Consider the following 16274-nt stretch of genomic DNA (forward strand, 5'->3'; position numbering starts at 1 on the left):
TGGCTCCCCATTGCTTTGCTGGCAATCGGGGTTCTTCCGAGGTCAGTTGCCGTTCAGATACCCGCTGCAGCGGGCATATTGCAGAGCAGAGAATGGAAGGGCAGCGTGGCCCAGGGATCGTGCAGCTGGCAAACGAGTGTCCTGGACTGTCCTGTGCCTAGGCCTGTCCCAAGAGGGGAAAGAAGCAGTGATCTTACTTGACCTAGAGTGATGGTGGTAATTGCGGTTGAGTGCCTCCTCCAATTTTTTCTTTTTTTTTTTTTTTTTTAACAGCAAGTTGGAATCCTGCTCAACTCTTACGTTAATACACTAGAAGTCAAGGGAGATTTTGTGCCTTCTTCCATTAAGATGGGATTTTGCTTTGTGACCATAACAGGAAAATTTCTTACACAGTTCAAGACAGAATCTTATGTGACAGGATACTTGTAACTGAGTTGTTGCTGGGGAGTATGACAAAGTGCACTTCACATGGGCTGCCAGATGGGTATGCACTGACTTTAGTGGTAGCTTACAAGTAATAGTAAAAATAGGTTGATATGAAGTAGCTTACTGTCATTCTAGCAAATACACGAAATACCTTGCCGCTTTGAGTGAATCTTCAAAAATCAGTCACACAAGAATTCCCATAGGTGTAGCTGATGGTATTATTTGGATCTAATTAACCCTTTATTCTTGGTGATGACAGAGCAAAGAAAGCAACTGATGGCTCTCCAGATTATCCTAGCTTCTGATATTCCTCCAATTTTCTTGTCTAGGTTATAGTCTGTCTGATAGAATTTATAATTAAAGAGTAGATTCTATATGGGTGTGTTGGATTAAAAAAAAAAAAAAAAAAACCCAAGCCATGCGCTAGGTTAATATTCTTGTTGCTCTTTTGAAATGAGAGGACTGGTACTCAATGCAGGATTCAGAATGTGGATGCACTATGCATTATATTGTGATATAATAACAGTTTTTCCTCCACATCTATTATCTGAGTAATTCCTACTATTCTGTTTTTGCTTTTGATTGCTGCTCAACTCCAAGCTGCTGTCTTACCAAGTTCTGCAGAATGTTTTCATTATCTCTTTCATGAAAGTTAACTGCTAATGTAGAGAGGATCGTTATGTACTTTTTTTGTGCACTATTACATACTAGTTTTTTTCTCACTTAGATTTTTCTTTTTTAATTTTTGGGCAAGCTAAATTTTCTCTGCCTGTATCCTGGGTACCCTACCTCTTGTGATTTCTCTTTCGTATCTCAGTAATTCTGTACCATTTGCAGGTTTCATCACTTGTTACTTACTACTTTTTCTGATCACTTACGAATATATCAAAAAGCACAGATTCTTCATTAGCAGTGCCTTCTATTTTAAAGATCAACTATTTATTTCTACCCATTTAATCAGTTAATTTGTGGGAGGAATATATTTTTTCTTAATGAAAGAGGAATAGAGAGAAATATTTGAAGAACTTAAAGACAATCAGCATATGTATTTACTGATACTGATACTTATTGAGGAGAACTTGAAATCTAAGTAAAGCACTGACAGAATGAGGCTTGTATGTTAATTAACTCCTGTTAATTATCCCCAGATTCTTATCTGATCAGGTGAGATAATAACATGTTTTATCTTTCCTTTGCCCTTAAAAAGGCTGAAGGGAGGAGTAGTGTTTGCTTTTTTCCTCATATATTTTGTATAAAGATGCAATAGCTTTTGTCTCTCTTCTCTTTCCTAAGACTGTATTTTAATATAGCTGTATTTTAATACTACTTGTTACTAAAAGGGGGGGAGGAAGCCTCGATAAGTAAGTTAGTACAATGACAAGACATTTTGTTTACTGAGGTTTATATATAAAAATTAAAAGGTGTCAGAAGCATATTTGTGCATCAAGATCAAAATCCAGTTTGTATTGCAGGCTGCCATCACTTGCATAATCTGAAGTCAGACACCAAAGCAAGTGCATATGAATAACACTGAGATCACTCACTTAGCAACATAGAAATTTCACCGTTTTTACAGTATCACTCATTTTTTGATTAATATTACACATTTAACATTTCAAAGTGGCACATGATAAGRAGAGGCTTTTTTTTTCAAAAAGCATTTGTTAACAAACATATGAAAGGTTGTAAATGTGTGTGGAAAATGGGCTTAAAGTAAAAGTGATTGAATTCAGTTTTTGTCACTCAAAATGAAGGAAATCAATGTTTCCTGTAATATCTCAAATGTATTTTCTAAATTTTTGTTCTTACATGCTATTGGAGTTTGGAGGATTCAAGATTTGTAGCTGAAATTTATTCAATCTTTTTGTATTAAAAGAAAAAGCAAAATTTCAAATTCTGTAATTCTGTATTTTTTCCCCTTTCTCCCCTCTTGTAAATTGCCACAATCTTCTGTCTTATGAAGATAAATGATCCAATATGAATGAAGTTTAGTGATCCAATAATTCACTTTGTTTCTTCTCCTGAAAATTCAGTATATTCTACATTTTTCACATGGATTTTTTCATTTAATTTACTTGATTTTCAGTTCCCAGTTAAATTTCCCCTAGTGAAATTCTCAGTTTTGCCAACCAGCTTTTTCTAACAGCATTCATTAAATACACATATTTACCTTTTCCAAGTAGTGTTTTAACTAGTGTAGAACTACAGTCATCACCCTTGTTGAGCTCTGCTTTAGAAAGCTCTTTGCACTTCYTGAACATAATCTAGCACAGTATCTTACTTCTGGCTGGTTATGGCTTTCTCAGCAGCTGAAGACTGCTGGAGCTAGATACTTCCAGCTATGTTTGTGTCACAGGAACACTCTTAAGTTAGGATGTGCAATYCTAACACTATACTCTGTGCAAGAAACCTCAAAAATAAAGGCAGGCTCTCCTGTGTTTGTTATTTTGATATGTTTTATATGGAAGATGTAACTTACTGCTAATAGTTCTGCGCAYTTGCTTTTCTTGCAGCATATCCAGCTTCAGCCGTTGCATGAGAGACCCACCTATCTTGAACAGATTCTGCACTTTCTCAGGCTTGTGCTTAAAAGTGCTTGATAATGGAAAATGTCATTATTTGGTATTCTGTCCCATTTCTGTGTGTCAGTAATGTGAGCTTAGTTAGCTTTTATTGTTATAAAATGGTAGTTCTGGGTTTAACTGGCCAGCAGTAGGAAGGTGCCTGCCCAGAGAGTACACTTCATGGTGCTAGTTCTGACATTTCTGCCTGTGCTAAGGGGCTGGCAGAGCCTGCATCAGACTCTTCTCCTCCTTCGTGTGATAGGGAAGCAAAAATGTAACGGGGAGCCMTGAGAAACAGGTGACACGGTAGAGCTTGGCCTTCCTGAAGCAGATGGGAGCGACATGCAGGAAGTATTAGGCAAGTGAGTGAAAGAGGGGGATCATCGTTACCTCTTTTGGAGCCCTAATTTATGTATGGAATCGAAGTGCTAGACTCAAGACAGGTGAAACCTACAGAATTACTTTGATACACAGGTTGCTGTCAGGAGAATCTGGAAGCTTTTGTGCTTCTGTTGAAATAAATATCAACAAGGAGTTCAGAGAYTAAGAAGCCTGTGCTGGTCTGCTCATATATTACATGCTTTCAAAGGGTTAAAGCAGAAACTGTTAYCTAATCTGTGGGGTGAATGGGGCAGTTGAAGAACCTGGCACCAGGCACTGGGCCTGGTTGGCTGGGCAGTATATCCAGCTCTTAAGCTGTGTTTCCTACTTCCTTACCCAGGGACCCAACACAGCATTAGTGCCTGGTTTCACTTCAGACTCTAGAGGTTTTAAACACCTGAGAATTTGAATGTGTGCTCTGATTGCAGCCTGGTGAATGGCCAAATGGGACAACCTGACAGTTTTATTTTTCATAGTCCCCTTTGATCTGGAAGAGCAAGAGCCTACTTCTGCTGCAAGAAATGCTGAGGATTTATAGTTTGTTCAGCTTGTGTGTCTACTACAGATTCTGCCTGCACAACAACAGGCATAAACATAGTATAAAAGGATATCCCTATGCTGGCTTTCCTCCAGCAAATGCAGGTTACAGGAGCAGTGAGACTGTGGCAGCAGCTGGGGTGTGCAGTTAGGCGCCAGCAGGTTTTCACTACTCCCACTGGTGAATAGGYGGTGTCTATGCCGCTCACCCGTGGTGCCACATCTTCACTATAACGAGCATCGGCACGACTAGAGGAGGAAAAAGGCAGGTACGTCTACATGTTGCTGTCATTATTCAATTTGCTGAGCTAGTCTGATGGCTCCTGTTGTTAGAAACGCAGATGCACTTCTTGGCAGTCACAGTGGGAACCGTGGCAGTGTGGGGGTGCACAAGCAGAGCAGAAGATGGAAGACAGCGCAAAAAGGTGCCCACCTATTCAAAGTGWCTATAATCCTCTTTCGGTAATGCACTGAGAACCCTTAATTCACTTCAGGTGAATTAAGCTTATAATGGAGCATTACCGTTGCTTTTGCCTGTCATAGGAATCAAAGGGTGGTTGTACCCTGTTCCGTGAAACTGATGGCTATAGATTTTGCAGCTAGCTGATTCATCTTACTGTAAAGGTTAAAGCACAGGGAAGAACTTATAGAAACTAAGAACTATAGAAAATAAGTGATGATTTTAGGCATCTACTGGATATAAAAGACAATTTGATGCCTTATAGTTAAGGATAGTCAAGGGAATATGGTGCTGTTAGTTTGGGGTAACATCTCTTTAAACACAGAGCCAGAACACCACTCGTGGTACCAGTGCATAGAGTAAGTGGAAAAAACAGCTGAGCACTCACACGCACATCTATGTGTGCAGGGAAAAATTTTACTACAATTGTGAAATTGAATACAACAAAGCTGGGAAATGCTAGAACGCAGGTTAACTTTCTCACCTCAGTTTGACTTCCTTGTGCATCTCCATGCTGATATCAACTCTGTGAAAATGTGAGTCTTCTCAGCGCACTGAATGGGTCAGGTTCACCTACCGAGCTGTTACCAAATCTTTCTTTGTTGTTTGGTATGTGGTTCTGAGTCTTTTTTACTGCATGCTTTTAATTTCCTGTTGTTTAAGGGAATTACTGACTTGTTCATGGATTATTTCATGGTGCTCATCACTCATGGGTATTTTCTCAATACCTTTGTGAGAGGAGGATCTACTTAGAAATTTTGCTTCTCATCTAAGTGGGTTTTTTTTGTTTGTTTGTTTGTTTGTTTTTTAAGTTAGTATCTACCCATCTCCCCATCTTCTGTTCAGGCATTTAACACGATGTAGCTTACATAAACATAATTATATGGCATGAAAATAAGCTAAAATAAATAAATATGTAAGAAAACCAGCAATATATCCCCAAACTAAAGGAACTGTCTTCTAAGACATCTTTAGTTAATCTCTGTTAGACATCATCTTGAGGATAAACAGCTATTGGTATCAATACTATCCTCTGGCTAGTATTATCTCTGGAAGAAGTAAGTGGCATGTTAAATGACTTTGGTGATATTCAGAAGAGTACTTATTTCTACAGAAATAATTAGAAAAAARGTAGGCAGAAGATTTAAAAATAAAGATTTGTTCCGACTGAAATATTAAATTCAGGTCAGCTGGGAGCACTAATTCAAAAGCTGTCTAGAAAGCCTKAATGTTGAAAATGAGTGAGAACTGGTTTGGATAGGACCCTTGGAAATTTACAGAGAACTATCAAGTTGAGTTAATAGGTTTTTCCACTTCTTACATTTGTGATGCTATCAGTGACTTTCTAGTTGATATTGTGTCCCTCTATGCCTCTCTAATGGTCTCTCTTCTTTAATAATATATAACCTAGAAATGGATTCTTGTGTTACAATGTAAGTGCAAACRGGGCAATTTTAACTTCTCCCTATTCCTCAGACTCTTTCCATCTTCCTTTTCTCCCTTCTTACTTATTTATTAGATCTTTTCCTACACCAGCAGCCATTTGCAAGCTTTCTTTGACCCTTTCATCCTAGGAACAGACTAATTCTGCAATGTACTTTTCTCTGGTACTACTGAAAAGTACTGAAATATGAGTCAGTTACATGCCCTGAAAAGGGAAGAGATTTGGTACAGTAGGGCCATCAGTCTTCCTGTTTTTCGTAATCTTACTTTCAAGATTTATCAAACRTATAGACTGTCTCAGAATAATATCTCTGAAACTAAATCAAGGATATCACGTTGTTTTTGTGTTTCAATAGGTCCATGACATATTTGCTCCATAATATCAGTGTTTTCTTAATACTGTATCATAAAATAGAAAAGTGACTTTGAAAATTCTGAAGCAAGATATATGACAWATATATTGCAGTGCTGTGACTTGAAAGCATTGTCAGATATCGTAGTCTAAATCTACCCAAAATAATGCAAGAATGTGTAGCTGAATCACCATGATAGGCACAAGATGTCTGGGCATGACTCAATGTCAAGCGGTGGCCCTGTTCATGCTTTTAGCTTTTTAGAAATAAAAGCAGAAATCTAGTTCATTAGGTGTTTTGCTGTTTAACATGTACGATTATCATCACTGTTTGATCTACAGACAATAGTCAAATGGAAAATGRAACATAAAATATGATTATGAGTTTGACTAGAAGATTAAGTTATCAGGCTGATTTTGATATCAAGCCTCTTGCTAAGTTACAGGCAGAGTTACAATGTGATAATATAAATATGACAGAAAGATTTGGCTTAGATTTGACAAACATTTGAACATATACAGCCAAGAAGAATTGCACAGCCTTATTCTATTAATATAACACAAGCTGTTAATCAGTATGAAAAATAAATATGCAAGTACATTAAAAAAAGGAATCAGAGGCATGTGCAGGAGAACAGGTCTCAGGAGTTTGTCTCAGGGCAATCATGAACATGTGCAAAATTAGGAATAAGAAAGGAGCTGATAAATTATAGCASGTTACATCCTGCCACTCTTATGCCTTGATGGAAAATAACTATTTTTATTTTAACAGTAAATACTGTTTCCCAACTATTTTGATTKTAACAGTAAGTACTGTTTCCCTATACTTGGGCTTCTGCTGAAATAAGCCTGTGCAGTCTTGTAACAAYTACCAAGTTATTAATTAGCAACCAACCTGGTGAGGAAAGCAATCTGGCCACGAGGCCAAATKAGTAAGCTTTGAACTAGGTAAAATGTGGAAGGGAGATGACAACCAACAATCAAGTGAAGAAGTGGTGACCTGGGTTGGTAAGCAAAGGCTGCAGGGTGATGTGGACAGGACAGACTTCGTCATCAACAAGGCAGGGCTGAAGTGGGATCATCCCAAGTGTATACATACAAATAAGGCAGTGTCCATGGGAAGCTCTTGTACCTTTTTCTGGGAAGTCAGCATRAGTAGGTGCCTCTCTGAAGTGCCTGTTCAGTAACACACACAGTATGGGGAACAAATGGGAGGAATTAGAGGTCTGCATGAAATTACAGTCTCATTGGGATCACAAAGATGTGCTGGGATAGCTCACATGACTGGAATGCTGCAATAGGTGGATAACAGGCTCTTTGGGAAGGACATGCCAGAAAGGTAGGGAGGAGGAATTGCCCTTTATGAAGGAGCAGCAAGAAYGCATGGAGCTCTGCCAGGGGATGGAAGATGAGCCAGCTGAGAATTTATGGCTCAGGATCAGCCAACAGACYAATGTGAGTGACATTGTGGTAGATGTCTGCTACAGACAGCCTGATCAGGAAGAAGTAGATGAGGCCTTTTTYAGACAATTGGAAGAAGCCCCACATWCACAGGTCTTGGTCCTCCGGGGGGGCTTTATTCACCCCAATATTTACTGAAAGGGCAACATAGCAGAGAACGAGCAATCCAGGACGTTTCCAGAGTGTATTGAAGATAACTTCCTGACATAAGTGAGTAATGAACCAGTGAGGGGAGATGGTCTGCTGGACTTCACACTTACAAACAAAGAAGAATTGATTAGGGATGTGAAGGTCGGGGCAGCCTTGACTGCAGTGCCCATGAGATAGTAGAGTTTAGGATCCTGAGAGGAGGGAACAACGCTTAGAGCATGGCTTAAGCAGGATTATTCTAGGACTCCGGATTTTGAGAGAGCAGAATTTGGCCTCTTCAGGGATCTACTTGGAATAATCCAAAGGGATACCATCCTGGCTAGAAGAGGGGTCTAAGAGAACTAGTTCATTTTGAAAGATCACCTCCAGGCTCAAGAATGGTCTATCACAACATGCAACAAATCAAGCAAAGGCAGTATGAGGGTTGCATGGGTGAACAAGGAGTTCCTGACTGAACTCAAACACAAAAAGGAGGTGTACAAAAGGCTGAAGCAGGGATAGGTGGCCCAGGAGGAATATAGAGACAYATGAAGTTCAGGTGTGCAGGAATGAGGGTAGGAAGGTCATAACCCACTTGGAGCTGAATGTGAAGAGGGATGTGAAAGGAAACAAGAAGTTCTTCTTATTTCTATTCTTCTGCACTTCTATACTTCTGCAAGTATATCAGCGGCAAAGTAAGACTAGGAAAAATGCAGACCCACTGTTGTCTCTTGCCTATCACCAGACACATTCAAATAGATGAATGTTTCAGCCTTCTCTTCTGTTCAGCCCTCTGACCTGGCAGTTCACTTGACTTTCCACCTCCTTATCTAAGCTATATCTCACTTACTTGGCTCTAAGAACAATGTGGAAGACAGTGTCAAAGGCTTTGCTAAGGTCAAGATATAGCACATCTATTACTTTCTTTTCGCCCAGAGATCCAGTCATCTCATTGTAGAGGGCAATYGGGTCAGGCCCATTACATCCTTGGTAAATCTATGCTGGCTATTCCCAATCACTTTCTTGTCCTGCATGTGCTTGGATGTGGCTTYCAAGAGGATCTATGCCATAAATTTCCCAGGGCTGAGATTATTTTGACTGTAGCTCCCTTATTTCTGTTCTTGTTTTTCTTGAAGATGAATGGGATATTCATGTTTTCTCAGTCATTAGGAGCATCCCTTGAGAGCYCTGTCATTGCACAAATGATAGAGAATGTTCTTGGTAAGTCCYTCAGCACCCTTGGGTGCATCCCATCAAAACTKCAAGACTATTTCTTTTGATATACCCCATTGAAAACAAACATGGGCATTAAGATGTCTGAAGGTAGAATTTACAAGTTTCTGAAGAGGTTTTGAGACCTGATTCTCCTTTTGAGTGCACTGGCGATACATCAGTRCAGTCTGGGATCTCAAGGGGACAGTGAAATGCGCAATGAATGATCAAAAGCAAAAGGATGTGCATTAGCATTATCTAGGCATATCATGTGGCTGTGGCTGTGCAGCTGTTTTGATCAGAGCAGACATAAACAGTAGAAGAAATGAGCATACCAGCAGTGCAGCACCCAGAGACAAATCTTTAAAATGAAATGTATCACTTACTCTCCCGCAAATCTGTGCAGCTTATCCAAGTTCAGTTTGTGTAAGAAAACCARCAACAAAGGACAAGTACTGCACAGCGTCCTGCAACCTTCCCTCAGCTTGCTCTGGTTTACAGTGGGAATGGGCTTAGCCCACCATTTGGAGTCACAAGGTACCTTAAAGTAAAGTTTCTTCCTAGTTTTCTTTGTTTCCTCAGGCATATGCTGGATGTAGAGCAGTACGAATGAGCCCAGAAGCAGGTTCACCAAGTACAATCTCAGTGCAACTTGCTCATTTACATTCACACGTATTCCAGAAGGTGTTTATCTCAAAGCTAAATGTAGCTTTAGTGTAATGTAAATTGCCTGAAGTGCAAGAATGAAACATACACACAACTAAATAAAACAACACAGCTTTGATTTTCTTCTACAGGTTGAAAAACTAGAATGCCATACATGGGATCATTTTGTCCAGTTATTTTAAACAGTGCTTTATAAAGGCCTGACTTCAGGCATTTGTAACATACAGTTGGGGTTCTTGTCCTGAGTAAAGTGGGACAGATATACTATATCCTTTACTTCCAAAAAAGCACTTTTGTCTTGAGGAACTTTTCTCCCTCATCTTTTGTCTGAAGCCTTCATCTCAGACAGTTCCATTATCATATGTTTTCTTATGTAGCATTAATTCTACTGTGCTTTGCACATACTTTACACATCCTGTAAGCTATTTTTGCATTTTGCACAAGTTTGAGCTATATTAGTAATGGCTCATCCTTTTACCTTCAAACATACATGCTTAGGAAAGTGTACCATATTGCTATTTTAATATAGAGGTCTTGCTCTTACCTGAGTGAGTGACTCATGAGTATAGCACTTTGCTTGCTGGTACTGTTTCTTTTATTGATTTTCAAACTCATCTTGCATGCAACTTACGCTGTTGCTTCAATGTTAATGGTATACATAAAAACCTTGAAGGAAGAGGAAATGCCAGTATGTSTGTGTGCATGCAGTTACTAAGTGCACAGTAAAAGTACGTATGTACAGCAATTAACTCAATTTTGCATACAGTAAGGATAAACAGTCATATTACTCCTTGTCTGACACTGCAGGTTATATACACGTGTGTGTATATATTATTATTTATTATTATATATTTATATTATATTATAGTATTATAATCTATTATATTATAATGTGTATTTTATATATTATATTATTATAATATACATTATAATATTTATATGTATATATTATATATATGTATATGCRTATATATCTCTATACATACGTATACATATCTATAGATATGTATATATGTACACTCACACATATTCATAAATTGAATTCTGCATGAGAGTGTAATCGTAAGGATAAAATATCACATGTATCATAGCACAATGATCTAATCAMGACTTTTGGATGTCTAGGTTTCAGTCCTTCTGTTGGGCTACTCTGTCTTCATATAGATGCTAGAGCTGAGCCATACACCCAGCGTGCTCACATTTGTACCCTTCTTSCTTTTTAGACTCTTCAAATTCCACATACTGGATTTGTGTTTCCTGCAATCTTCTGTTTAATGCGAGACAGAAGAAAGAGGCTAAATCTGGGGTTATTTCAGTCTTTTTTCTGAAACATCACCCCTTAATTTTTTAAAGAGGTCTTCAAGTCTGCAGACTCTAAAACTTTGTCTTACTTTCGCGTGGCACTGAGGCAATGCTCCTGGCCTCCCAGCTGATTTCAGTCACTCGGTTCACATTATCCTGCTGTGTCCATGCCATGCTCTGACCCCTCWCATGAACCAAGTCATAGCTTCTTTCCCACCCCACAAGTCCGGGGATGCCAGTGAGAGTAACGCAATCTGAGATMCGTGAAAACCTAGAAAGTGCGATGTTGTGGCACGTGTGAGCCGCAGCCTGGCCAGAGCCCGGGCACCGCAGGGTTCACCTCGGGGCATGGCTGCGCTTGTCTAACTAAGGTCAAATCCTGCAGAAAGCCGCTGCCTGTGGCTCGGGCAGGCGGCCCCGGCCCCGGCCCCGGCCCCGGCCCGGCCCGGCCCGGCCGTGCGGAGCTGTCCGCGGTGCTGCAGCGGCGCCGCCTCCCGCAGGGCGAGGAGCCGACACCGGGCGCTTTTTCTGTCTTTGATCTTGGGCGCTTTGGGGCTTTTCTCTCTCTCCTCTTTTTTTTTTTTTTTAGCAGACACACCGACATAAATCACCTTCTCTCTTTATACCTCTGGTCCTGAGCCCTATGAAACAGCGATGATTTTGCTGCCTCTCTCGTGTAATGCCTGCAGATTGATGTCTATGAAACCCYTTTCCAGTCTGCAAAAACGATTCAGAGGAATGAAAGGAACCTCAGTTTGTAGTGTGCAAATAGACTGAGTTTCCCAAATAGTGGAGCTACAGAGAGCAATGTGCATTTTAGCCTAGTCAACCAAAACACTGACAACAAGGAGTGCTGTGAGTTCTGGTTCCTTTAGTAAACTAAATGCTTCTTCATTATATTAAAACGATTATTTCAGGTGTTTAAAAAAATCTTTTTACTCAATTTATGTTGTACATCGTATTTTAATTTTTCAGGATCTGAATGTTTTAAATAATGTACAAGTCACTGAGATACTTTATACTGACCTTTACTACCAGTCAAAGGACAGCCCTGACCATAATAGCTGGTCTAAAACATTAAATTTGGGAACATTTACACACTTACTGCATATTATGCTTTCATCCTAACAAGAGCATTGGTTCCCTGAAACTCTCTTTATTCATTCTTGAAAATATCAGAATAAGACCAACCTTTGCTCTTCTGTATTTTTTACAGTAGCTCACAGTTGCTGCCAGCAAATCAGTATGATAGTATTATATGTGTGCCTTGGATTTTCTTTGCATTAGTGTCATYGATTACAAAACAGGCAAATACCAGAGTCAAGTTAGCTAGCATCCTGGCAGTGGGACAAGAAAGTGAACAAAAATAATGAAAATACATCTCATGCGGTGTGAGAACTGTCTACATTCTAGAAATCTACCTTGAAAATTATTTTCCTTAAACTTTTCCTAAAATTTTTTAAGTTGGGTGGTGCTAAGAAAATTACAACTAGAGGACCYGGAAGTAGCTTTCTCTAAAAATCCAGAAATAGCAGTTGCTGATTTTTCTTTTTAATCTCCTCTGAGAGAGTGATGAATGACAGCTACCTCCCATGTATTCGAGCATATATTTTGCATAATGCTGTTTTTTCCTATGCATGTAAACAAAAGCAAAATACCCASAAGAGTCTGTCTTTTTTTAGGACTGAAGAGTTAAGGAGGCAGAACCCACATGAAACTACTCTAGYCCAATAATTCAGGTTTGACATTGCTGGTAAYAGGCCACAGGCTTTATACTAACTTTGCAAGGCCTGAGGACTGAAGCTTGTCCAGCTTGCTTTGTACAAACTTTTCTTGACCTGTCTGAGCTTTGATTTTACTTTGTTTAGCTGTAACAGCATTGTTTTCTAATGAGCAGAYGGCTATGCCTAATTGTCCTACTTTTGCTTACCTTTGTATAGCAAAACCATAGCTTTTATATAGATAGTAGTAACAAGAGCTCAATCTGTTTAGGATGAGATATTTTTGCCTAATATAATGATATAGTATAGACAAATACAGGCCTGGAGTGGTAGCAGAGCCCTTTGAAGGTAGGGACACGGTACACAGTAGAGGAGTAGAAGTGAAAGATGGTAAGAAAAGGGGTATAGGCTGGTACTGGAGCTCCCACAGCTATAAATTCTCTGATGTTGGGTAAAGAAAGGCAAACCTGGCAGTGGGGCAAAACCAGTTAAAACAACAAACAGAACRAGTATCTAACATACATAAATATATCTCATCATATATAGTAAAATTGGAGGTAATGTGGAGTTGTGGACCGGTGAAGGAAGAGCAAGGTGTAAAMGCAGGCTGGAAAACATAAAAGCCCCAGGCTTAGCCCTAGAATAGAAGGAMGCAGAGGAGGAAGAAGAAACATCACAATTTTCCCAGTGAGGAATTTGGGACATCAATGACTTACTGCAGCTCYGACTCCCATTGCCTGGGGAAGACTGCCACTGTCCAAGTTAGGAGGGGCAGTGGAAGGATAAATGTAACACCAGAAAAGAGATATATAGCAAAAGTGCATGTATAACAATTTAAACTGTATTATAATTATTGAGATTTTAAAAATAATATTCTTTTATTTCATTTTTTAAAAACTGTAATAATTAAATTTGATTTAATAATAATTTGATTAGACTGTTAAGATCACAGTTTTATAAGGTATGTTTCTTTTTTTTTCATAACAGGACTCTGTACATGGCATTAGTAATTACAGCAAAGGATGCATCATTTGGAAACTTGGACTAAACAGTCTCTCCAAGGTCCCAGATGACATCTGGCATTCTCTGAAATAGAATCAAGATATCCTGTCTCCCATTCTGGCACATTAACCACAGAACCATTCTTCCTGCCCTTGCTTTATTTATTACATTGAAATAATTATTACGCATATTGAGCTCTTTGAAAGTACATTGCTATAAATACTAGAAAAGTGAGCACATTGTAATAYGAAAAATACAAACTACTTTCTTAATGTTTTTAGTATAACATTCAAACCATGGAGCCATTATGACAGACCTCAGGGAATCATATTGTCATGACTCAGGGTCCCATAAAATACAATTTATTGCACATCAACAGTATGACAAAAACAGATGTTGCATAACAAAATGACAAAGGTGAGCCTGCAGCACAGCAGAATGATATATTTATTTTCTGATAATGCAGAACGTGCCATGGCTCTGTTTCCTTACAAGATACTTTAGCAGACCACTTTTTCCCCTTGACTTCCTATTAAACTGCAGCGCATGATTCTACATAAAGCAGTGGCTGGAGAGTGATAACACCAACACGTCTTCTGATGCTGACAGGGGCAATGATGGTTTTATTTCCTCCTTGCTATTAGGCGTCACTAAAATGCCTGTTCACTAGGGCACAGAACTGTAGCGATCCTTGGGGATCTGCCTCCCACTGGGATACATTTCAGGCTTATTGAGATCAGTGCAGACTGGGTAATTATATCACCTTGAGGAGCTGGAGTACTCCAGTCCATACATCTGAGAAGCGATTCATGCATGCAAGACAGATGAAGGTACTACTGGCATCTTAGCCGGAGCAGTATTAGAGGACATTGAAGGCACACAGGCGAAAGCAAGTGCAGTTGCTGATGATAATGCATAAGATGGAAGGAACTACCACTGCAGTTCACCTTGCAGGACTGGTAGCTTAGAGCTGACAGTGCTTTTACTGGACTGTAAACATAGTTCACTTGAGGGGCAATTTCTGAAGAAAAAGCAAACATGAAACTAGGAGCTGCCRTTCTTTCTTAGACCCTTTCTTAAGCACTTCCCTTGGCTTTCATCTGACTGCTTGAACCCAAAGTGAACTTCATTTTTTATTTGTCTTTTTAGCTGTCTAACAACATATGTGAGTTGGTTCTCTGTTCTTCACACAACCCTACTGGTACAAAAACATTGTCCACAACAAAATATGATTTGTGGAGAGGCAAAAGAATAAGCTGACAGATATATTCATGAAAAGGACTCCGTGTCATCCAGGAAAGCCAGCATGCAGTACTGCCTCTAGTGAGCCATCTCCTTCTCAAAAGCTCTTGGAACTTCTTTCTTCCAGAGGGACAAATTCCACAAGAGTAAAAGCTTCTCACAGGCCAAGAAGTGTGTGTCAACATCAGTAGTGCCTCAGAGTGAGTCCCATGTGTGGTTCTAATCTGTCCATCGAATTTAGTGTAAAACACTGCAATTCTGCACTACTTTCCGGCTATGAAGCTCTGAAGGATTTACAAGCAAAATTTAAATTACCAATTTTTGGTGAAGTTCTATCTGATAAGTATCAKTTTCCTTATTATATGTGAGGACACTGAAGTACAGTGAGATTTAGCTACTTAGCATCACGTACAATCTTTGAAAMAACACCAGAATCCTCCGTCTTATATCCTAGCCATCTCTAGGCGATAAAGGGGCCTAGACATAAAATCAGGGCCACAACTAAGGACAATATTGCTGATTTTTCATGGACCTTCAAGGTCTTCAAATGGGGACCAACTCTTACACATTGGGTCTTTCCCAGACCCAATACATCCTTATCCCAGGTGGGTTTCCATGCTTTTTAAAAGAGCCTGCCTAAAAGCTCACCTAATAGGGATGGCAAGGTCTTTTAGGGGTAGCAATCATTACTAGCTATGCTGGATTGAGACTAGCATATATAGTAACCAAGAGACTTCTTTTCAGCTTTTTTCTCCCTTCTTTCCTTTCCTTTCGCTTTCTCCTTCCCTTCTCTTGCTTTCCTTTCCTTGCTTTTTCTTTCCTTCTCTTTTCCTTCTTTCCTTGCCTATCTTTGGTAGGCAAACTCTAATTTTTGCAAATGTTCTGCATGATATAAAGAAGAGAACGGTAATGCACTGAGAGAGCTAAGCGGTATATTGATTAATCTTTCTCCTTTCCTCTTTCATCCTTGGTTTCCTTGATGTTTTAAGCTGAGTAGGAAGGACAGCAAGAGCTTGGCCGTAGGCCACAGCGATGAAGGACGCCCTTGCACTTGGGAATGGGGTTTAGGGATCCAGATTGCAACGARGGCTCGGTTAGTGGCGGGGGTAAACAACTCAAACTTTTAGGTGTTTTAGGTGCCTAAACTGTTAATGAAATACTAGTTTCGGGTAGGCGCCTTAAAATAAATAAATGAAACGCCCTACTTTACTGCCGCTTCTGCGATCACTCAAGCCTGGTAGATCGAGCGGCGGGGCGGCAGCACCTGCTCACCCGCCGCCGGGGGTGTAAGCGGGCAGGGAACGGGCGCCCGGCCCGCCTCGGCCCGCCGCCGCGGGGAGCCGAGCGCGGCGAGGCCTCAGCGCCTCGCCCGCCCC

This window comes from Rhea americana, unplaced genomic scaffold (genome assembly GCF_003343005.1).
Source record: "Rhea americana isolate MKP2758 unplaced genomic scaffold, rheAme1 scaffold_71, whole genome shotgun sequence".
NCBI lineage: Eukaryota > Metazoa > Chordata > Aves > Rheiformes > Rheidae > Rhea > Rhea americana.